This window comes from Podarcis muralis, chromosome 17 (genome assembly GCF_964188315.1).
Source record: "Podarcis muralis chromosome 17, rPodMur119.hap1.1, whole genome shotgun sequence".
Classification (NCBI taxonomy): Eukaryota; Metazoa; Chordata; class Lepidosauria; order Squamata; family Lacertidae; genus Podarcis; species Podarcis muralis.
In genome coordinates this window covers 13,223,965-13,248,788 of record NC_135671.1, presented here as the reverse complement: position 1 = coordinate 13,248,788, position 24,824 = coordinate 13,223,965, and the positions used below count along the sequence as shown (strand labels likewise).

Sequence of the window (24,824 nt, the reverse complement as noted above, 5' to 3'; positions counted from 1 at the left end):
GCCACTATGCTAAGATAGCTGGACTTAACAAAAGTTTCGTAAATCTAGATTTATGCTCTTCCACGCTGATGCCAAAAGGAAACAGGAAGCAAATTACCAAACAAAACAAAGCGCTAAGCCACTGGAAACTGCAACCCACGCTAGCAACCGTAGATCCCATGTTTAATTTGTTTGAGGCGGGACTTCTGTTGGGAATGGGATTTCACACTACTTCCAGTACAGGCCAGTTCACTAAGGAGACTCCATAACGCCTCTCTTTTGTCCCCCTTACTGTTGAAAAACGTGCTTCACAAGCTTTCTCGCGAATGGGACTTTTCTTTCTCCCACTTTTAATTTTGTTACTCTGCAAAGCACTATGCCCATTGGTGGAGCTACGCAAATGACGAGGATGCCAAAATATGCAAACTGCCTTTCCCCATCATCAAATTACTTCACTGGAGACAATAAGCAGCCTGTTGCGCATTTTTTAAAACTGCCGTAAGGCATTGTAGACTTTACCTTCGTCTGTCTTTCTTTCCTGAAGAGTTGGAATTTGCCTTTACAAACCCTTGATCAAGATGTTATATCTCATCTTCCAAACCTGAAGTGCGTGCACACACATACACACACGCGCACACACAGAGGCAACCCATGTCTGTATATGGTAACAGAACCTCCAAAGTACCATTGCATGATCTGAAACATCATCCACCATGCTAAAAATAGTCAACCCACCCCTTGAAGTCTCAAGAGACCATCTGATATTGCAGTATAGCATTAGCAAAGCTAAGTAGACATGAACGCTTAAAATAAACATCTCCACGGTGAAGACCAGAAGGCTGTCACACCCTTATTTTGCCCTCTGTGAAGTGGCTTGAGAGCTATACCTGAAGGAACATCCAGAAAGCTATTTTAGCTCGAGAACAGCAACAGCCCAACTTCTTTTTTTATAATATGCGGTAGAGATTAAGAACAACTAGGGTAGGGTTGTCATATTTTTCTTAAGACATGGGCTACTGGCTTCTGAGAGTTAAATGAGAGAAGGTTTACAGCCACTGTTGAAATGAGATACCACGGATGTTCCTACTGAGATTCCATTTGCTCAAGGGAATTTTTTTCGCCCGTTCTCAGAGTTACTATTAACACAGGGTCAACTTGACGAAGCTGGTTGGGCAGCCATATCCAGGGAAGAAGATACTTCTTTTTTAAAAAAAAATCAAAAGCTTCTTTTAAGTTTTGGAATTCAATTGTGAAGATGATGGGTGACTTTAAGGAGGGGTAGAAACATTCATGGAGGACAGGGTATCAGTGGCTAGTAAGCTATGACTGCTATATAGAATTTCCATATGCAGAGGAAGTATCTCTTTACATAGCTGATGGGACAAGCAGAGGCAGATGTAGTCCATCACCTCCATGCTCAGTTTATTAAGCTTCCCGAGGAATCTAGCTGTCTATAGGTATCATCCCTACTATGCTTATTAATTCTGCTCAAACTGTGCAGCTGTCTCTCTGTGTGTAGAATAAAGCCAGCTTCAAACCATGGTTCAATATCCTGGCTTGTTCCGCCGCTGGCAAGTATAGTGTCCTTGCTTGGACTACATGGAAAACTATGCTTAATTAGGGACTTTTGGTTTGATTGCTCACACCACAAACAAAGGAGAAAAGGGACTGACTGTAAGAGTTGGAAAATGGTTCATTTTTGTCTTGGCTTAATAAACCTAGATGGGATCATCCAAAACCACACCTCTGGTTAAGGAAAACAAACCGTGGTTAAAGGTTATGTCTGCACAAGGTCACTGAGTTAAAACATGTTTTTCTATTTAGGAGCAAAAAAAAATCAGTTGGGGCGGGAGGAAATCACGCTTTTGAGATAAAACAATAAGTCATGTCATGTATTATTGCACAAAGCTACAAATATTATGACTGTCAACCGAACAGCATAGGCAACTAGCTACGGCAATTTTAAGTCTCACTGGCTTCAAAGGGAGCAGTGCTGCACTTTATTCTCCCACAGAAATCAATGTGACTTAAAGACTATGAGAATATTGCTTTTCCCATCTCACTGAGAAGCAATGCCCTGCTTTTTCACTGCTGGGCTCTGCTTCTGAAAAAGTTCAGAGACACAAGTCGTCAAGTCAAGGATCTCTTCCTCGTCGTCATTCCCAAGTGTAAATAAGGACCCAAATAAAAAGTCATTAAATTGCTCAGCAATTTAAGATTCAGGGTTGATTCCAGCCAAGTCATCACCATAGCATGATGACTGACATTAACAGACGTACGTTGGCCATGTACACTGATGTCAGTGTGACTACTCCAAGTATTACTTAGTTGGGTGGCTACAATCCATTATTTGGTAGTACACTGTATGTTCAAATGTTTTAGATCATGCTCTTAGATAGTATAAAGGCTCTATTTAGTTGCAAAGCAGTATGTTTTAATTCTTCAGAAGAGACTGGGATTATAAAATGAGTGGAAACTCTTTAGGAGTTTGTATACTGCTTGCTCATTAAAAACCTTTAAGTGGTTTCCAGAGAATAAAATGATAAGTTCCAGAGTTAATGATAAGTTCACCTAATAAATTTCAAAATCTAAATCAAATCAGTTGTTAAAATATACATTAAAATATAAAATTACGTATTAAAATACATATCAACTTTACATATCTGGGTAGGCTCCCTTAAAAAACACACCTTTTAGCAAGCACCAAATACAACCCAGTGAAGATAGACCAAACACTATGCGATACTTACAAAACTTAAATCGGTTATTTGACAATGACTTTAATCAATGTCTCCCCAAATCAACCTGCTACTCTAGAGTTCAAGCTCTGAATGGCATTCTTTACAAAATCCAAGCTTATTATTTCAGATATGGTCCCATTCTATACAAAAGTGTAAGAGGCAATAAAATCCTATTCATGTTTCGTCCCACTGTCCTCAGTGGGGTTGACTCCCCTGTCGGCATGCCTAGGATTTCTGCCTAGGAGATCTTAAAAACCCTCTTTCTAAATCATGGAGCCAATAAACATCATCAAAATGAACAACAAGAGGGAGAAAACCATTTTCAATAGTGGCTTTAAAAAGGAGGAAACCAGCAGCATGCTTTGCCATTGATCAAAATCGTGAAAATCTTGTTTGTCTGAATCCATTATGGAACTGAGGAATATTTGGTTCAAATCAGTGTTCAGCGATGAATTCTCACCTAGTGCCCCTGAATTAGGTATTACTTTCTGAACCTTGTTTCCCCTCCTATTAAATACAGAAATAACCAACACGAATGATTTTGCAAGAAAGATAGCATTTTCATTGCTGTAGAAACAAAACCTATCTTGCCCACTGAGGAAGTCAACTGAGCACTCTTCCCTATACTGAGTAAGCCCTCTTCCCTATACTGTACCTCCAAAAGAATACACAGCAATACAAGGAAAGAGAAATAAAAATCTGGAATGCCAATCTCTTGGGCATGTTAGTAGGCAGGTATATATTATTCCTGAAGTAACAAATCCATTATCTCCACAACCAAGAATATGTAAGCACAAGACTACATATTCTTCCAAGAAGAGGCACAAGACATTATTTCACAAATTACTACACAGTGGGTAAAGATAACCTGATTGATTGCACCAATTTTCACCAAACTGGTTATGAGTTTCTGTATTTAAAACACTTGGGATGGAAATCTCGATGGGAGGAGATCGAAGTATGGAGTGCTTTGTCTGCATGTCTACATTGGTTTTATGCATAGAGAACAGACATTTAACCTACTGAGAGCAGCTATATGCTAAAGTACCAGGCTTGGATCCAGACTTGCTCTTCCACAAACAGAAGGGTTCCTTCTCTTCACAGAATCATAGAGTTGGAAGGGACCGTAAGGGTCACCCAATCCAACCCCCTCCAATGCAGGAATATGCAGCCGTCCCATACGGAGATTGAAACTGCCACCATGGCATTATCAACACCATGCTCTAACCAACTGAGCTATCCAGAAGAGTCAGAGATCCTGAGCATCATCATCATCACTGGAGGAAGTTGGTGGGGAGGCAAAATTCACCAGTCCACCAGTGTAGATATTGCTGGGCCAGATGGACCAATGGTCTGACTCAGAATAAGGCTGCTTCCTATTTTCCTATGTCCTCTGATCCTCCAGAGTAGCTCTTTGGAGACCACAGGGGCTGTAGGGAGGAGGGATGCAGAGCGAGTCAGCAAAAATCACCTCTCCCCTTCTTCCAATGGTACACATCCTGTGGGTGGCATCCCATTCTATCATTGCAACTGAAGCCTTTAGATCCGTGTGTGTGTGTGTGTGTGTGTGTGTGTGTGTGTGTGTGAATGCACACACTCCTCAGGGTGACTAGACAGAACCAGCCTTCTGAATGGCAGCCCCTCCAATGCCAAACTCAGAGGCATATAGGTATAAATGAACAGCATCCATAGCCATGGAACTGAGCAGGAGGCCATTTTGCACTCTCCAGATCCTTGCAAAAAGAGGTCCTCTGGAGGGGGGAGGGGGAGTTGCTGACCAGGGATCAATTGCATTAAAAGTTGAAAATCCTCTTTACCAACTAGTGTTTCCATTTTTGTCAACGCTTCTAGATAACAGCGAATAGTAGTAGGAAGTTTTATTTTCAATTGAAAACATAACTAGTTATGACACAGTATAACAACGTGAGGCTTAAATTCACATTTTAGCTTCTCCCATAACCTTCAGCCCTCAGTTATAGTTTGAATCTCCCCCCGCCCTTGCTGGTGGGGCTGTTTTTCTCTTCTTCAGCCACCTGTCCAAAATATCATGGAACCAGACAGTGTTCACAAATGACATCGCTTTCCATTTTTAGTACCTGTTGACCAAAAGAAAGCCAAAGCAGGAACCACAGCCCTTCCCTCACGCTTTGTCATCTGAAGTCCACTGAATGGAGTAGAAGGTGGGTGTTTCTTCTGAAGTCTACTGCCTTTGGGGCTGCGTGCGTCTTTCTAGAGAAGAAAAGCTTCGTAAAAGACGGTCCTCTTTTTAGTGTGCCCCATCATTACCTACTCTGCTTCTCCTTCCTCAGCGCAGATACTTCAGTTAGCAGAGAATTTCCACTACACATTGCTTATGGAATGTCTTAACCTACTTTTGTGCTTGCTCAACAGCTCTGCCTGCTTTCCGCTCCTGTGTGTCTCCTGTTTCCTTTTCCTGACAGTGATCCTTGCATCCTTTGAAAGCCAACCCTGCTGTGGTGACATCAGCTGAGCTTCCACTTTTTAGGCTCTTTCCAACGCATTCCATTAATATGAGCCACGGGGTGGTTTTAACATCACATATCTTAATTTCCTAGACAGCTTTAGATGCTTCGGGTGTCAGAAGGCTTTACGAGATGTCAGATGGTTTCACAAGAATGTTGTGCCACAGGTCATTCCTTTCCCTTGATAATTACTAAGTAATTAACTGCAATGTAAAGTAGTAAGGAGAGAGGAACAGACAAAAAGCTCAACAGGATGGAGTATATAGCAACCATCCTCCAAATATTCAAGTCAGGAGTCCTACAGGCCAGTGTAAACCATATTTTAAAAACAACAAAGCCCTCATAATCCGCAAAGAATGATTTGAAGCACATATAGGTTCATAGAATTTTAGAGTTTGAAGGAACCTTGAGGATCATCTAGTCCAGTGGTTTTCAACCAGTGTGCAAAAGGAAACAGTCCAAATTCCCTGACTTTGCCCTGACTAGTGCACTGGTTTTCAACCAGTGTACTGTGGCACCCTGGGGTGCCTTGAATGAAGGTCAACACTGGCCTCTTTCCCTCTTTCCCTCCTCTGATGCCCTCTGGCATCTCTGCCTCCCAAAGGCTTCCACAGCTGTTTATTGCAGCAGCCCAGGCTATAAGCACTGCAGGTGAATTGTGCCTCTGAAAGGCACCTCTCTTTGGGGCAGGGGCAGCTCAGAGACCAGAGGTGGCAGCAGCGGCTGCCCAGAGGACTCCAAGAAGAGGAGAGGAGGCTGACAGAACACTCCACAAGTGAGGGTGTTCGAAAAAGGGTGAAAGGCTGCCAGCTCTGCAGGCAAGGGGTGACATAACTGGGCTCCTGAGCCCCACAGGGGTGCCGGAGAAAGAATGCAGTTGGTCAAGGGAGCCATGGACTCAACAAGGTTGAAAACCTCTGATCTAGGCCAACCCCCCACAATGCTGGAATACACAGCTGTCCCATACGGGGATTGAGCCTGCAACCTTGACGTTATGATGCTCTAACTAACCAACCGAGCTATCTAAAGGGACTTAGCATTATTTAAGGAAACAAGTCTTCTTTGGCCAGCCATGTCCAAAGTCCCTTTTGGGGGCCTAATCCGGTCCTGTGGCAGTTTATTTCCTGGGGTAAAATCCTTTAAAAAAGCTCAACTCCAACTCCAACGCTTAGAAAAGCTCAAAAACATCAGCCCTAAAAAAAGCTCACCAGCTTTGGGGTAAAATCATTAAAAAGCTCACCAACTTCAATCTAAAAAAAAGGTCAACAACTTCAGCCCTTTACTTCATCAAATCTGGCCCTCTTTGAAAAAAGTTTGGACACCACTGTCTTTGGCTAATGCTGTCCATTTCACCTCCATACCTTGTGATGGCTGGTTCATGGGAGCTGTGAATTAGGAAATCTCTGGTTCACATCTCATCTCAGCCATTAACTTAAATGGCAACTTGCCTCTCAGCCTCCCTTCCAAGCCCCATTACAATGTGGAGGTAAGAATACTAAGGTACATTACAAGGCTGCTGTAGGAATTGTTGAGCTGGTGTATGTGAATCACTCTGAGTAACAGGGCAAAATACAAATGCAAACATCTTTATGATAGCTGTCAAGATATGCCAATGCTTGCAGTGCCTCCACAGTCATTACTCTCAGGAGGCAATTCTACCTAACACTCACTGGTGAAGCTGCATAGAATTAACTGAATGCTTAAAACAATTCACTGTTTACCCAGTCTGCACAAGTTTAACTCCCAGTAAAAATAAATAAATTACCTCACCATACCTTGTCAGTGAATATTGTATCAGCAGCAATGCATTTGACTTCCCCCTAATCAAAAACAATAGCTTTGTTCCTTTGCTAATCACTTGTACATGCCAGCACAAAACAATGTCGCTTTTCAGAACATTTATGACTTCCTCCAGAGGTTTTTCTGTTCTTTCCACCGATGACCAACTTGGGACATCAGAACTCACCAGATCATTTAATAAAAACCTTTCCTGCAACACAATCTGTGCTTTCAACTAGTTCTTCAGTCACGTACCCACACACATCTCAAAGCAAGGTTGGGTTGGTTAACCAGAGGAAAAGCAAAGTCAGTAGAAGCAGAATGGTTCCTTTAAATACCAGATAAAAATTTGGCAGCACCTGGCAAAATGCAACTGCTGAAACTAAGGTGAAGTGATTTTGAGTAATCCCTGGGAGGAAGACTACCTGGAGCCATATATACAACATGTAGGCTTTAAACAGATATGCCAGACATTTTTTGAAGACTATTTTTAGGATAGTTATAATACTGGCAATATACTAACACCTTTGGCATGTACATACACCCAGCCAAGCAACTCCAAAGTTACTGATAGTTGCTATGATTACTGCAGTGAATGGAATTGCTGGAGGGAAAATTGAGAAGGTCTACAAGACCACTGAATGCAACTTGCTCCCAAAACCTCACCTCTCAGGTTGAGTGTCTATGCAATCCTACCCAAGCAGAGAGAAACCAAACCCTTTCACTATTACTCTACTTAAGCAGGACTCATGCCAGCAAGGGCCAACTGTGTCCTTTCAAGAAAATCAGCACTCCCAACCAGCTCATTTCATGGTTGGCACCACATAGTCCTAAGCCAAGTGCTTGAGTTAATTCAACATTACTCTGGCCATGCAGAAGGAGTTCCTCATGGAAAAGTAGCTCCCTTATGGCTAAGCTAGCACTGAAAGGACCCAAAAATCATGCCAGCCACTCACTTTATGGGAAAGGCAATACTACACAACTAAAAGCAAAGCTGCTCACATCACCAGTGTGAAGGGATACACACCCAATTTATCACTGGTATTACACCATGTATTTCCTGAGGTCATGCAATTCTTCCTCACCTGAATACCTTTTGTTACTGAGCAGCATTCCAACTGATTTTCTCCTCAAGAACAGTAGGTGGCTAATGAAAGAAAAAGATGAGTGCTGTTCTTGTATTTGGTCCTACATTCAGGCCACGATCAGGCTAAAATTAATTATTACTTTAAGTCCCATTAAGTATAGTAAGACTTGCTGGCCACTTTTGACTTAATTGTGTTGTAGATTCCAACAGGACTTGGTCACAAGCCACTTTCACCCGACTAGGGTCATGCAGTTCAGTTTTACTATCCAGCGATCATGATTTGGGGAGGGGAGTAAAGTATACACTTAATGCAACCTAAATTATCCTCAGGGCTAGCCAGGTTGAGATGAGAGGACTAACAAGTCAGAATTAACCACTGTTAACTATTATCTGTAGAATATTCTAGTGTTAAGAACTTCCTTGCGTAAGCGGTAACTGCATCACGGAGTCATCTGATAGCAATGGCAAGAATGAAAAGCCCCCTTGATTCCAAAGTGTTGCAGGACTCTTGACTATCTCTCTCTCTGCACTCAATGCAACTGTCCAACTACAACCCACCACCACCCACAAGAATGTTCTGCTCTCTCTTAAACTGGTTACACCAAGTGGTCAACTTCTCCCCCCCCCCTTTGATTTATTTTATTTTTTTAAAGATATTTATTAGGATTTTACAAAATGAAAAAAGAAAAAAGAAAACATACAAATAAAAAACAATTCCATCTTTCCATCACATTCTTTCATTTGCTTGATTCCCGGACCTCCTCAAACCTCCCTTTTTGTATTCCAGTTTAATTTGTTAGTTCAGCAAATCCTTCCCCTCTTTACTTATCCTAATCTTTAATCTTAAAATAATGTAACATTAGCTATAATGCTGGTTTTTAGCTATAATGCTATAAGGAGTATGAAAAAATTGGACTATTAATGGTCGACTTCTTCTTAAAGGTAAAGGTAAAGGACCCCTGACAGTTAAGTCAAGTTGAGAACAACTCTGGGGTTGCGGTGCTCATCTCACTTTCCTGGCCAAGGGAGCAAGCATTTGTCCGCAGACAGTTTTTCCGGGTCATGTGGCCAGCATGACTAAGCCGCTTCTGGTGAAACCAGAGCAGCGCATGAAAATGCCGTTTACCTTCCCGCCGGAGCGGTACCTATTTCTCTACTTGCACTTTGACGTGCTTTCAAACTGCTAGGTTGGCAGGAGCAGGGACTGAGCAACGGGCGCTCACCCCGTCGCGGGGATTCAAACCGCCAACCTTCCGATCGACAAGCCCTAGGCTCAGTAGTTTAGACCACAGCGCCACCTGCGTCCCTCTACTTCTTCTTAATGAGATAGCAAAAAGTGCTGAGCATGGTGGCTATTGACCACAAAGTTGCAAGTTTGATCCCCATATGCTACAGCTGCATATTCCTGCATTGCAGGGGGTTGGACTAGATGATCCTCAGGGTCCCTTCCAACTCTAAAATTCTATGATTCTAATTAAAAGAGGAACAACGAACAAGTGCCCAAGAGTCACGTCTACCAGCCAGTCTACTCCACTTGCTGTGGACTGGAGAGCCCTTGATGTGAACAGACACGGTGCTCTATAAAACTACTAGTCTTTCAGTAGGGAGCCATTATGTAATTAGCCAAATCCTGTCCTTTGCTATTATTTAAAAAATAACAATGCTCTAACCACTTGACTAGCCTTTGACATAATGACTGGTCTACCAATCTATCAAGTTTATTACCAGCTCATCCTGCATAGATCCAACTGAAACTGTAAACATCCAGGCGCCTTGGCCACCATTTTTCCATTTTCAGATTAGAGCACGCAATGCAGTTTTTAAAGTCTATCTGTCATAGTGCTACATCAATTGTCACAAAGTTCTCTCATTTCCTAATTCCGTACTCTCTTGAAGGGAAAAAAGGAAGCAGAAGAATGCCACGAAGGTGACACCAACAGATGAAGTCAAGAAATAATTCAGATGCATCTCTGAAATTCTGTTCCCTTCAACCAAGAAGATAGTTTAACTTAAGATAATTATCTTCTCTGTGCCTTCCCCCTCCTCTTTCTTCTCTCAGCACTGGCATACAAACCATGCTATTTTAGCTTCTTTCCTGTTCTCCCAGTTCTTCTGGAACATTTTATTTTCAACAGTCAACTCATCTGGAATACTGCCATAGTGAAGTTCATCTATTACAATGTTAACTGTATCTCTCCCAGCAGCATCTATCACCTTTACATTCAAGAATTTATTATCACTGCTCTAAATTTTTTTATATATATTTTAAAAAGAAAAACATGGACAGAAAAGACATAAGCCTGCTCTACAGACACTTTCACCCCAACATCTTCACCCAGAATTGCATATTCTTTTCCTGGTTATAAAAAGAAGAGAGATGCTTAACACTTTTAAGATTTCCTAAACTTCAAAAGAAAGATCAAATGGTTAGGGGAAGGCATATACAGAGATGATGATGATAGATGGAAGGACATATTTAAAAAACAAAAAACCGGTAGCATTGTGAACTCTTGTTATCTGAAAAGTGCAAGTCTGAAAGGAGGAAAGATCAAAAGTGTTAATGCAAAAAACAAACAAAACCTAAGAATTGCCTTCCTCGATCAGATCATAGCCTCAAGGAGCACATCTGTCTGTTCCCAGTAGTATCCAGGCAGATACTGTACACTGGGAACCCATGGAGAAACTTCCTTCCCCATATCTTAGCCTGCACCTGATAATCAGAGATGTCTCCCCTTCTGCTATGGATAAGGTTAACTTAGTTAATTAATTTCTTATCCACACTTTACTACAAGGTCCCAAGGCGGGTCACAACAATAAAATATGCCATTATGAAAACAGCCATTCATGGGTCTATGGTCTATAAAGGTAAAGGTAAAGGTACCCCTGCCCGTACCGGCCAGTCTTGACAGACTCTAGGGTTGTGCGCCCATCTCACTCTATAGGCCGGGGGCCAGCGCTGTCCGGAGACACTTCCGGGTCACGTGGCCAGCGTGACAAGCTGCATCTGGCGAGCCAGCACAGCAGACGGAAACGCCGTTTACCTTCCCGCCAGTAAGCGGTCCCTATTTATCTACTTGCACCCGGGAGTGCTTTCGAACTGCTAGGTTGGCAGGAGCTGGGACCGAACAACGGGAGCGCACCCCACCACGGGGATTCGAACCGCCGACCTTTTGATCGGCAAGCCCTAGGTGCTGAGGCTTTAACCCACAGTGCCACCCGCGTCCCTCTATGGTCTATAAACTTGCCTAAATCTTCAGTCACCTATGCTTGCGGCTCCTGTATTTGTCATCGCCAACGACTTCATGAGTGATATCATGAGCTTCAACATTCAATGTAGCATTCCGTATTCCGCCTTACTGTATTTCTTAGGGAAGTGGAGATTATACATTTATAAATAAATTAAGTAATATCCACCCATGGTTCGGATATTTAAGTACTGGATGTGCCGAATATTTTGGGGTTCAGTAAGGGACAAATAATTTTTTTTAAAGTACCTGTTGCAACACTGGTGTGCCGCGTGAACTTTCTTTTACTCGTATTAAAAAATAGCCTCCATAAACTAGTCTATTCATCAACTAGTACACTGTTGCGATGACTCCATAATTACTCATTGCGAGAATAAAAGGGTTTCTTTAGTTCGCCTAAGCCAGTGGTGGCCACACTTGGCCCTCCAGCTGTTTTTGGACTACAACCCCCATCACTGCTAGCTAACAGGACCAGTGGTCAGGGATGATGGGAATTGTAGTCCCAAAACAGCTGGAGGGCCAAGTTTGGCCACCACTGGTCTAAGCAATGCCCCAACTTAATGCAACCAGAGGGGCTGCCATGGGTGTTGAAACATTAAGCCACCCTGTTGCACGCATGCATTAACCTGTGCCTCTAGCAAGGCCCTGAAAAGCATTGATTCTCATGCACACAACATTCTGCCAATATAATGGCAGTGACATTTTTCCAGGGATGGAATAAGGATGCGCCAGGATTCCCTGATGCAGCTTGTGCTCCAACTGGGAAGTGACAGAAGACCTCCCCCAAAATACCATTCCCTAGAAAATATGGTAGCTGTGCTACCCCACAGTTGCAAGGTGAATGCCTACCCCTAGGTTAAGATGACATAAGTGTCTATTTTAGTACAAGAGTGAAACATGCATTGAAGTTAAATATAAAAATATAACAACCCTCTTGGAATCATACAATTGTAGAGTTGTAAGGGACACCAACGGTCATCTAGTCCAACCCCTTTCAATGAAGGAATGAATGAACCCTGCTCCTAGTATCAAAAATCTGGCAAACATTTGGCCTGACCCAACCTTTTTTCCTTGTAGAAATCACCACCATAGGAGTTATCTAGTGCAATTCACTTCTGATACTTGAAATATGACACATCCCTATTAAAATAAAAGACAGCCATCCAATTTGGGGAAAGTGCTGCAAGCATCCAAATACAATAGCTTTCTAGCCATGGTTATTGTTATAATACTCACTGAGAAAGAAGCAGGCGGTCAAAAGACAAATTAGTACTTCCTCAAGAACCTGATACAATCAGTACCTATTAAGCATGGTTTTCTTGATTTGTCAGCAGAAGATAAGGATCCTCTATTCCTTTAAGATTGCTCTGGTGAACTCTTGGTTACAGCTTAGCTAACTAGAGATAGACTTGTCCACCTACTTCCTCTCAGCCTCAACAATGAGTGTTAACCAGCATTGTGCTTGAACTTCTGTCTTTACATAGACATTCATCAATACCCACAAATTTCATTCTCTTTGTGTTTTCTCTCAGTTTTAATGACAGACCTATGTTCTTCAGCTTCATTGGAGAAATTAGCTACATTACAGGGAAGATTAGTAGAGTCTTAAATCTGGTGCAATTCTAAGTGTGTAATATTGAATATAATCCATAGAAACATTGCAGAAGTTGCTTTTAGCTTACCTCCACTATTCCCACACCCAAGAATATATATCTCAAGAATATTCTCTTTGACTAGCCTTTCTCAAAACTTAGATTTGGATTATTATAAGACTTCAGTACTTCCTTTCTAGCAATAAAATTATTTTCATGAAACGTGTATTTCTTTCTACCATTAATTGTCACCATAAAATTCCATCTGGCCAACTGATATTGGAACACAACTTGTCTCCATATATAATTGTGATAGTTATTTCATTTTCAACCCTCCTAAGTTCCTAAAAACCATCCCACTAATATATCAGGGTCACATACCCCATTAATATATCGGGGTCACATACACCACCATTTAGGGTAGTTAATAAATAAATAAATAAATGGTATTTGGCAATATAAAATATAAATATGAAATCATATTAAGGATTATGGCTTACAGTACAGAGAAAATGCAGGAAACACAAAGAAGTATACATTTCCTACAAGAGATGGAAGATATCTATCAAGGATGACATCTAGATTCAGCAGCGATAGTTCCTTTGAACTCTAATTGACACTCATATATTTTTCCTGCAATTCAAAATCCACCCAAGGATCTGATCAAACAACAACAAATGTTAACACCTCCTTAACAGCTACATCAACACCAAATTAGTGGGGGGTTTTGTATTTTTTTAAAATCACATTAAGAGTCATTTAGACATCCCTTAGCTTGAACTCACTTTTACTGACCTCCCATTTTATTGAAACGCTTAAATTACAAACAATCTCAGCTACAAGCCAGGTTTTGAGAAAACGTTGAGTGATACACCTGGTATTGTAGGAGAATACATGAAGTGTGAAATATCACAGGTTGTAGGAGAAAGTTCTCCATTTTTTACATCCCTTTGGGTCACCGAGGACCCCCAAAGCATAGAGAATTAAAAAGAAAAGCAAATCTGAGGAGCTTTTGACTACTGTTGACGTTGATCATTGAATATCAAGCTAAATCTTCAAAAGACCTACATTTTCTTCCACTAGTTTCTGTGTTCATCATCTCATTATGAACATGGCAAATTCTTCACCTTGTGGAACATTCATGCATAGGATAACAACTGAATGATATCTCCGATTTCCATGGGAAAGGGCGATAAACTACTTCCCTCCCCCTCATCTCCTCAAGACAAACTCAACTACAAGCCCAAAAGAGAAAGGAATCCGAAAATAAAATTAACTCACTGAAGAAACAAGTAGATAAGCAGCCAGTATGTTATGGGTGCATCGGTAATTTTCTCAAAGAGTCTCAAAGCAAGCTCCAACACCAGATCAGCTGACACCATCTCAAGCACAATGGATTGCAGTTCACATATTCCATGCAAGTCAAGAGGGATCATCAAGTATTTGAAGAAGTGTGCATGCACACGAAAGCTCATACCAGTAACAAACTTAGTTGGTCTCTAAGGTGCTACTGGAAGGAATTTTTTTATTTTGTTTCACCAAGTACTGAGACACACATGTGCAAAATAGCTCTTAAAAACTCTTCTATTTTCTGAGCAAGAAGTATGATTGCGGTGTTAATGCAAAGTGAATAGCACAGCTTTTGATGGAAGTTGTCCTAGTCAAAGTGGTTTTTATTAGCAAGAAGAGTCTTGGGCCTTTGTTTGTTTGTTTGTTTTGCAACACCCGTCACCAACCACTGATGATGAAACCATCTTCAAGCTGAGTTTAAAACAGGTCTCTTGCAAAAGACCATTTACCCTAACTCTACCAATTGCCCTGTATATTTAATTCTGCCTGTGCTATCTTTACCTTCATATATCAGAGAGAAACCATCCATAACTCTCAATCAGGTAAACCAAGTTCTTATGAACAGATATTGTGCATATGAACAGATTCATCACGGGAAGAAAACAATAGCCGTGTCTACTAAAACAAATGAAAAATGGAACTCGTTGGCACCAGCGAGCAATGGAATGGGCCTACCACAACATCATTAAAGAGTATGCAATGAATGTCTCGCACTGAAACATTGTGCTTTGTTCACCAGCTAGAAAGAACTCTGAAGTTTGAGGAAAGAAATGTACAACCACAATCAAAAGTTAAGTAGTAAAATCAAATATTCCCCATGATTTTTTTTTTAAATAGGGCTAGTGTTTTATCAGTAACGTAGATAACATAGATAAAACCACCAAGGTCTATCATCTAAAATTTAACATTTTCAGAAATTACAATTTTGTTGATTGCATATAATTCAAGGTGGGAGTTTCCTTATCTTATGGTGACTTGTAGCTATCTGTGACATGCACACATATATCTACATTTCTATCACTTAAGTTTGCTTTTGCAGTTTTACTATGGAAACCCAAACTCCTCTCAGCATTTTAAACATTTTGGCTACCTCACTTTCATTATTTCACCCTCTGATTACCAACTTCTCAAACAGAGAATTAATTACACTCTTAATATTCATGGTCATTGTTTTGAGGCACAGTAAAGTGTTAGGCTGGAGCTACTGTTGATGACTCTGCAGATTTAATTTTTCATCAACTCTAGATGACCCTAGAGTATTCCTAATTAGAAGCTGGAAACAAAGGTGAGAAGAAGAAAAATACCATCTTTTTCTGAATTGCCATCATATTGTTGAAATATTAGCATTCCATAATTACATCTAAAAATAAGATTCATGTTCCAGACAAATGTCAGCATTTTAAAATCTCGCTGATTTCAATGGAAAAGAGTCAAGTGCATGCTTGCTACAGTCCTGCACACAACTTACCTGGGTGTAAGCTCCACTGAACTCAATAGGGCTTACTTCTGTGTAGATATGTATAGGACCACACTGTAACTCTTCCATGGAAATCAATGGAACTTAAATGTACTTAGGTTTGGCTGGATCATGATGATAATTCTAATGAAACTCCAACATTTCTAAGCTCCATAATTGATGTTTAGGGTCAGGTTTAGGAAGGGGGGGGGGCAATGAGAGAAATTCCTCCATGAATTACAGAGCCTTTAAGATGCCTTATGGAATTTCAGAGATACTCATAATTGCATGATTCATTTTTTAAAAATAAAAAATAAAAGTACATACGCAGCTCCAAATTATTTACCAAAATTGCAACACTTCCAGAAGATACCATCAATTGGAATGTCCACTGCGAGGCTAACACAAAATTTGCTTGATTGACATTGATTTCATGTCATTCTGCAGAAGAACACTGCCAGGCTCATCAGATATTTAGCTATTCCATTTTCTCCACACACAAAAAATAAAGCACGTCTTTGGTCAACTGAGGCAGCCTCTTGAAGGCCATGAAGTTCAACCCAAAAGTTACATCTAAAAGGGGTTGGTTTCAAAAATGAAACTATAAAAGAAGCAGGGGGGAAATATGTCCTTTTGAGCCCAGGTCTCTCACTCTCTGTCTGTCTCTGGAGAATCTATGAAAAGAATCTATGAAACTTCCTCAAATCGTCCATTTCCTGGAGTCAGAAAGAGAAGAGACATCAAAAAAACATTGCTCACTGGAGGGGAAAAAATGTCAAGCCAGGCTTTGCCAACAAAGCTTCAGAAAAAAATGGAGAAACATCCATAATTGCATGAGCACTTCCCATCTCAGCTTTGTCTACTGGAAAAGCCTGCCCTTGCTCTCCCTCTCCTCCATTTTCTGGTGGAGCTAGAGAACATGACATGGCTTACCTGACTCAGATCACAGCCCTCTGTCCAACTATTCACTTCCTCTTAGACATGCAAGTAGCTTCATGAGACAAGCAGGCATGCACACAAAAGCATCAGCAGAAAGCAACCCCGTATCTCGCCACCTTTCCCCCCCTTCCTAGAAGGTCCTTCCCAAAAAACCAAGAGGAGCAAACTTTCTCTGGGTTGGAAAAAAAGAAAGGCTGAGAATCTCATCACAACAGAGGATTGCAAGCTGAGATCTCTTCAGATCTCCAGAGCCAGGATCTCCCCTTTCCTTTCCACACACACACACACCCTCATGCAGAAGTAGAAACTATAAAGCTCAGGGAAGAAAGAGGGTGACTCCAAGGGAGGAGAAGAGAAACGCCTGGAGATTGTGTGTGTGTGTCCCCGCGCGAAAGAGGAGTAGCTTTGTGTTTTGGAGTCTGGACTGGAACCAAGGCAGACAGCTTGCAAATGGAGGACAAGGAGATAAAGAAAGAGGGGGGGGGGAGGAGGGAAATGAAAGGGGGGAAAGCTCAGCTGCTTCTCATTCCCTGGAAAGCCATGGACACCAGGGAACCGAGCAAGAAGTGAGGCTCTCTGTTGAAACACCCCCCCCCCTCTCTCTTTCTCTCTCTCTTTTCCCTTTCTTCCCTTCTCAAAGCAAAGAGCAAAAAACTGTGTTGTAATGGCTTCTCTCCAGCTTCCACCGCTGTCCTATTCCAAGGCAACCCTTTTCAGAAAGGAAGGACCCTCACCACCAAGCTCAACTTGAGGAAAGGCGGGAGAGAGAGAGAGCCTTGGTTGTGTATGTGTGTAATGTGTGTGTAATTGGGGGGGGGGGGGGGAGAGAGAGAGAAGAAGGTCCAGTCTACCTGCCTGAGAGAGAGGGACCAGATTTTGGAAGGAGGAGAGGAGAGGAGGCGCAGAAAGAGAGAGAGAAAGAGAAAGCAAAGAAAGAAAGAAAAAAAGGAAGGAAAGAAAGAAAGAGGTCACCGGTCGAGGCAGCTCTACAGAGCTTTTTCCCTCTCCGCACCCCCCCCCCAGCCGCCTCTCTCTCTCTCTCTCTTCTCCCAGCGCCTGGGAGATACAGTCACTTCCCCACACAGCCAAACCCCCAAGTGCCCCCACAACACACTTCTCGGCGGCGCTCCTCGCACTTCTCTCTCTCGCCCCACAGCCGCCTCAAATGCAACAACAACACAAAATTAATTAACTGCCTTCCTTCCTCCTCCTCCTCCTCCTCCTCCCACCAGCTCCACCACCACCACCACCTCCTCCTCCCCCATTACAGGAGACACAGAGAGACCTCTCTCTCCTCGCTCAACAAAACCACCGGGTCCGCCGCCGCCGCCGCCACCACCTTGTGTTCTTGTGTGCTCGAATTCCTCCAGCTCGCCCTGAATGAATGGATCTCCTCGCTTCTCCAAGCTTTCCCCCTCAAGGTGGCTTTGGTGGGACAGCCAAAAAAGGAGAACCTCGCTTTGCTCTTTTCCCCCTCCAAGACCCGAGATGGGCTTCAAAGGCCAGAACTTACAGGAAGGTCCCGGTTGCTGGTGGTGGCGGCGGCTGGGTCCTTTCCCCTTTCTGCTCCTGCCACTGGCTCCTCTTCTTCTTCTTCTTGCAATTGTTGTGGAAGTTGCTCCTTTCTTTTTCTCTCTTTGCTGAGGTTCTCATGTGCTCCTTGCCAGGTCTCAGCAATGGAGGATCGCCATCTTTTTCCCTGCTTTTTTTTTCTCTCTCTCTCTCTCCTCTCCCTCCCCTCTCTCTCTCCCCCTCTCCCTCGCTCCTTCACTGGCTTGCTGCAGCTGCAGATGACCTGAGATATCCGTCTCTCTCTCTCTCTCTCTCTCTCTCTCTCACTCAACCCTTCTGTGTGTCTCTCTCTGAATAATGAGCAACCAAGAGGGAGCGAGAGAGGGAGAGAGAAGACAATCTCCTTGCCTACCACACACAAAACGCAAGAGCACCAGGGGGTGCAAGAAGGCTTTCTAACAACAACAACAAGAACGGGGGTGGTGGGGAGAGAAAGAAAGGGGGAAAGGCAGGAGGAGAGGAGGAGAAGGGGCAGGAGAGGTGGGGGTGGGAAGATCTTCAGAGATGGAGGAGGAGGTGGTGAAGATGAAGGCAGCAGCAGCAGCAGAAGGTGGCTCCAAACTTAAAGTCCTCTTGGGAGATGATTTCTGAGGCGCTCCCAGGCTTCCTGAGCGGGGCGAGGAGAAAGGGAGACCTGGAAGAGTCCTTCCAACCTGGTTGCCTCCAGAAACCTCCAGCTCTCGCCAGCCTTGGGAGAAGCCCCTCGCCCGCGGCTCTCCCTCTGCTGGGTCATCCTCGCCTTTTCCTACCAGCCATGGCAAGTCCTGCTAAATAACAAGCCAAGCGCCACCCGGGTTTTCGCCCTGCACGCAAGATGCGCCTTCTTGTCACCTAAGCTGATCCCTGAGATACGTCCATCTAGGAGAGACTTAAAATCTTTCCCTCTTGGTGTTGTTGTTCTTTTTTTTTCTTCCCCTGAACAGGGTGAAGGAACATAAATGCACCTGGAGGTGGCAAAGTGTGGTGGGTTTTTTTGTATATATTTTTAAAAGGCATAGATCTACCACGTGGTTGATTTAAATTCTCCCCCCCCCCTTTTAGCTTTGCATGTTGGAAGGGGGCGGCGGAGAAAGAAAGGACTCAAATTGTCCATTTCTAGCACGTATTTTGAAGTCTTCTCCCGGAAATAAAGACTCTTTGTCGTTTGAGTTCTTCCCCAAGCATATATATATATATAAATATATAAATACACACACAAAGAAAGGGAGCTTTGCAGCGCTGAAGAGCAAGCGCTCCTGCTACTTTAAAAAGCCTTGTGCAATGTTTGGGCTACCGCAGAACCCCACTTTAATTTTTAAAATAAAACTTTGGTGCCACCTTCTCTACCCCCCTCCCCTCCTCCGTTGCCTGCCTCTTCTGTGGTTGCCTCTGTGTACAGCAGTCTATGGAAAGTAACAATCAAGATTCCCAAATGATAAGGTGTCATCATCACCTTGAAGGCAAGGAAGAAGGCAAAGATGAAGTTATTATATCTCAGCATCTTCATTTCCCCAAGAAATCGTTCTGAACCTCTTCAGAGAATTTTTTTTTTTTAAGTGACTGGGGGTGGGGGATGTCTCCCATTCCCAGCCTTATATTCCCCCTCCATGCCAAATCTAATACCTTCCAGACTTTAATCTGGTACTGAGAGGGAGGGAGATGAAGTTAGCATTGGAAAATCAATAAACACTGTAGTGGAGAGGAAAGCAATTTGAATGGGAAGACGTGACAGTATTGAATCTTCTTGACTGTTTCTTTTAGACCTCAAACTGGATCAGAGAAGGAGGAGAACCTTAAAAGCTTCTTTTGAGCAGATTTTGGGATGGGGAACCCCTCTCCCTGGAATGAGAAACCTTGAGAAACCAGAAAGAGAGAGCTGAGATCTTCTTTAAAGTGTTAGAATTTAATTAAGACATGGAAGGTGATTCAACTCAAGCTTTAGAAACCACTTGATGCCCAAAGTCAAGGAGTCAAAAACAAATGTGGAAATGGCAAAAGGATGAAGACTCTGAACAAATAAGTAACAAGGAGGCAGCAAATTTCACTGCATTTTTCCATAGCTATATCCCTGGTGTTATTCTCAATTTTTAAATTAACTGTGCGCCCATTTAAAAGGTATTTATACAGAACACGGCTTCCCCCAAATAATGTGGGCAGCTGATGCTTGTTAAGGGAACTTTGTGATGGGTAAAAATGACAGTTCCATTTATTCTTTTAGAGAAGCCATATGCTAGTCTTGCTAGCTAGGGATGATGGGAGTTGTAGTTTAAAAACAGCTAGAGACATATGTTTGGGAAACACTGGATCAGGGTGGCCAGTGTGGTGCCTTCCAGTCATTCTTGCACTCCGATTCCCATCAGCCCCAGCCAGCATAGCCAATAGTAAGGGATGATGGGAACTGGAGTTCAGCAACATCTGGAGAGGACCACGTTGACTACACAAGGTGCAGATGATGGATAATAATGGGTGTGGCTCAAGTTGGTGTTTTTTAAAAAAAAATCTGTGGAATTTGTGTCATCTTAAAAGACAGTAAGGGTTATCACATTCTTCTCACAGTCTATTATTTTGACTATTTACCTTTATTTCCTAGTGTAGATTGGATATTGATCAGGCAGAGGTAGCATTTCTTAAAGCATTTCCCCCCCTCCTGGTTTTGTTCTGGTCTGGAATTGCAGCTGGTACAGAATGGTGAAACCAGGTTATTGAGTGGAGCAACTGGACACAAGCATGTTACACCCGTAAGATGTTGAAGGAACTGCCAATCAGCTACCCAACAATGTTCAAGGTCCTTTTGTTAACATACTGAGCCCTAGATAACTTGGAACCAGGTTATCTGAAAGACCTTCTGCCCCTGTATAGACCTGTAAGATCACAGAGATTGTCTGGGGAAATTCTACTTCTGGCACTGCACTCCACAGAATATCATAGGGTGGGGAGTGGAAAATGGGCATTTTCTGGTGTTCCTGTTCTGTGGAATGCCCTACATTGCTGTAGTTGCTTCAAGCTTCTTATAAAAGATTCATATTTTTGTCCAAGATTTCCCTGACCCATAAGAGTGGGTCTTGTGCATCAATCCCCTGAATTAGTTTTATTTGCTTTTATATTTTTTATAACTGTTTTATTGGTTTCAAGCTTTATATTTGTTTTAACGGACACTGTTTTTACATTGCACATAGTCTACACTGCTTATATATTTTAAAATATATTAAGGGGTGTATAAATGCTTTGAAATATTAGTTAAATAGCTTTCTAAGAAAGGTGTCATCTGTGACACAAAAACCTTTTGCATTTAGGCAATGATAATAATAATAATAATAATAATAATAATAATAATAATAATAATAATAATAATAAAAATAAATTTATTACTTATACGCCGGCCATCTGGCTGGGTTTCACCAGCCACTCTGGGCGGCTCCCAACAGAATATTATTAGTAATAATAATGATAAAGGGAATATTTGATAAAGAGAAAATAATGATATTTAGGGAAGTTTTTAGTGTTTGATGTTTTAACAAACACTAAAAACTTCCCCACCCTAAATAGGGATGCCTTCAGATGTCTTCTAAAAGTCAGATAGTTGTTTATTTCCTTGACATCTGATGGGAGGGCATTCCACAGGGTGGGCACCACTACCGAAAAGGCCCTCTGCCTGGTTCCCTGTAGCTTCACTTCTTGGAGCTGGACCTCAGGCTGAACAATGGAGGTGGAGACGCTCCTTCAGGTACACAGGACCGAGGCCCTTTGGGGCTTTAAAGGTCAGTGCCAACATTTTGAATTGTGCTCGGAAACATACTGGGAGCCAATGTAGGTCTTTCAGGACCGGTGTTATATGGTCTCTGCAGCCACTCCAAGTCACCAAGTCTAGCTGCCGCATTCTGGATTAGTTGTAGTTTCTGGGTCACTTTCAAAGGTAGCCCCACGTAGAGCGCATTGCAGTAGTCCAAGCAGGAGATAACCAGAGCATGCACCACTTTGGCGAGACAATCTGCAGGCAGGTAGGGTCTCAGCCTGCATACCAGATGGTGCTTTAAGACTCACTGGAGACCCCGTGGAAAAGTTAGTCAGTGCTTAATTCTCTTCCATTGAAATAATCCATAAGCAAAAGTGCTTAAGATTGCAGTCCTACACTGAATGATCTGGAGTATGTACCATTGAATTTCCTGGGATATACTTCTGAACAGATATGACTAGGATTGCGCAATTAGGCTGCAAACCTAAAGGTACATACTTAGCAGTAGATTCCAATAAATTCAGTGGGATGTTATTCTCAGTAGACATTCTTCTTCTTGTTATTTATTTGATTTACTTGTTGTTGAATACAAAATGTCTCTAGGCAGCATACATATACACCTTAAAAAAACACCAATCAACAATAAAATAACAACCCCCCCAAAAAAAAAAAACTCCAGTAGCAATAAGCATGACTATCATAATCCCTCAAAAGAATGGAATAAAAGGGATGACTTAGCGTGGTTCCGTAAGGATATTATTGTTGGCACCAGGTGGACGTCATCGGAGACAGCATTCCACAGAGAGGGGGCCTTAACCCAAAAGGCCCTCCCTCCCCCTTGTCACTCTGCTTACCTCTGGAGAAGGCCCTCACACGATTAATGCTGAGTTTGGATATGTTCAATGTTATGATATGCTATAGGGTTTCCCAAGCTTGGGTCTCCAGTTTTTTTGGACTACAACTCCCATCATTCCTAGCTAGCAGGACCAGTGGTCAGGGATGATTGGAATTGTGGTCCAAAAACAACCGGAGACCCACGTTTGGGAAGCCCTGGTCTATTACATGCATGGGACTGTCTTGTAACTGCGATGGGACCTATATTATTCTTAGCATTATTCTTAGTATTCTTAGCATCATCATCAACTGTTACGATATATTACATGCACAAAACTGTGGTTAGGATCTATATTGTTGTTGTTATGCCTTGAGTGTGAAATTAAAATTAGCACCAAGCATTGTTGAAATGGGAAAAAGAAGACTTTTTGGGGAAAGCAATACTGCTGGGTTCAGAAAATAACTTTTGGGAGGCTGGTGGAGAATCCAGGAGAAATATCTATTGACTCTTGTGATTTCACACGGACAAATGAATTGGGCACCTCCTAAGATGCTGATAAAAGAGCCTTGGAGGTGGGAGGGAACTGCCTTTTGCTGCTGCCAGGGCGTGCATGTGCTCTGGCAGCAATTTTCTATAAATCATCCCTTCTCGTGAAAGGAACGCCAGGACTTTACAAAAAGTCTGTGACGTACCTTCAGCACTCAAGCAGATAATGTGTCTCTTTGTCTTTTAATAATGAATCCTGGCTTTTCCTGTCAGCTACTGCTTCTTGGGAAACAAGAGCCGCAGCTCCAAAGAAGGAAGCCTGGAACGCCATGTCAGGCATGGAAAGCTTAAGCCTGATCAGTCCTGTAATCTTTAAAAAGGGTTGTGTGAGGTGGAACCACCCAAACTTCCTGGAGATGCTTTCTTAGCTGACCTCATTTCCATAGAAATGCCCACAGGGGTTTTGTCTTCCTGGTAACCCAGCTTGCATAATTACACACAGATTTTCTTAGGTAGCACAGTCATGACTGTTGTCCCTAAAAAATGCCACATAGCTGAAGGGCACTCCTTTATTTTAAAGTCTGATTAATCTCTCCAATACACCATAGCTCCACGCTCAGCATAATAATGGATGCATCTTAACTCCTCAGGCTGCCCAAGAACTCCATAGAATTTGGCAAGGGCACTCCATGGTGTGTCTTATTTGTGAAAAGTTGACCTGGCAACAATGCTATTACTGCTACTCGGCGTCAGGTGGTGAGAATGCCAGGGTAAATTCTTGGCACAGAGCTCTTTCTTTCAGCGTTGGTTGCAGAAACGCTGCACAGAAGGGACTTGCATTTAAGAACGAATGGAGTTTGCCTAGGTCAGTTAAGCAGGCAAGAACATCCCTTTCAATCCATCACAAACTTTTGTCTCAGTCCTCAGTTTCCCACGCACCCCTTCCTTAGGAACTCAAGGACATCCAAGGCCCCTCTTACAAGCCAGTGAGAGGGGAGATTGTGAATGCTGGCCGTGCAACCTGCCCCTGACATACTCAGGGGTATGCCTCCCAGTGGCCATACTTCCCTTCACCAGTCTGGTGCCATCCAGATGTTTTGGACTACAACTCCTACTGGCTCCATGCAAGTGCTGGCTGGAACTGATGGGAGCTGCAGTCGGAAACATCTGGAGGGCACCAGGTTGGTGAAGGCTGCCCTGTGCACAGATGGAAAACCAGGTGGCCCTCCAGATATTGCTGCACTACAAGCAGACCATGCCGTCTGGGGCTGAGTTGGAAGTCCAAAAGAACTGAGTGAGCCACAGGTTCCATATCAGCTAACACACAAACCACATGCATAGGTGTGTCTGTGCAGGGATGTTAAAACTGAGAGTATGGTCAGTGGGTGCAACCCTGCACCCAATAAACAAAACAGGACACCTTCACACAATTTGTCATTAACGTTCCCACAAGCTGGTGACAGCCATTAGAAGCAACACAAGCTGGTGACAGCCATTAGATTTCACAGCTTCTTAAATGGATTAGGACAGACCAAAGGCATGGAGGTGGCTCCTCTAGGGTCTCCAGC

At 42.7% G+C, this 24,824-nt stretch overlaps 1 protein-coding gene across 10 annotated transcripts in view; it reads right to left on the bottom strand.

Annotated features, from left to right (window-relative positions):
- ZNF462 (zinc finger protein 462) overlaps nt 1–19,082 on the bottom strand; it is a 145,877-nt gene extending 126,795 nt beyond the window's left edge. For 2 of the 10 annotated variants that reach the window (XR_003704292.2, XM_028711712.2), the window contains exon 1: nt 18,165–19,082. The gene's annotated coding sequence lies outside the window, so the exon portion shown is untranslated. Of the gene's footprint in view, nt 1–16,058; nt 16,429–17,765; nt 17,796–18,164 lie in introns of those variants that run through there. The other 8 variants (XM_028711711.2, XM_077921031.1, XM_028711710.2 and 5 more) reach the window with 6 other exon arrangements.
- Between the last annotated feature and the right edge of the window lie 5,742 nt (nt 19,083–24,824).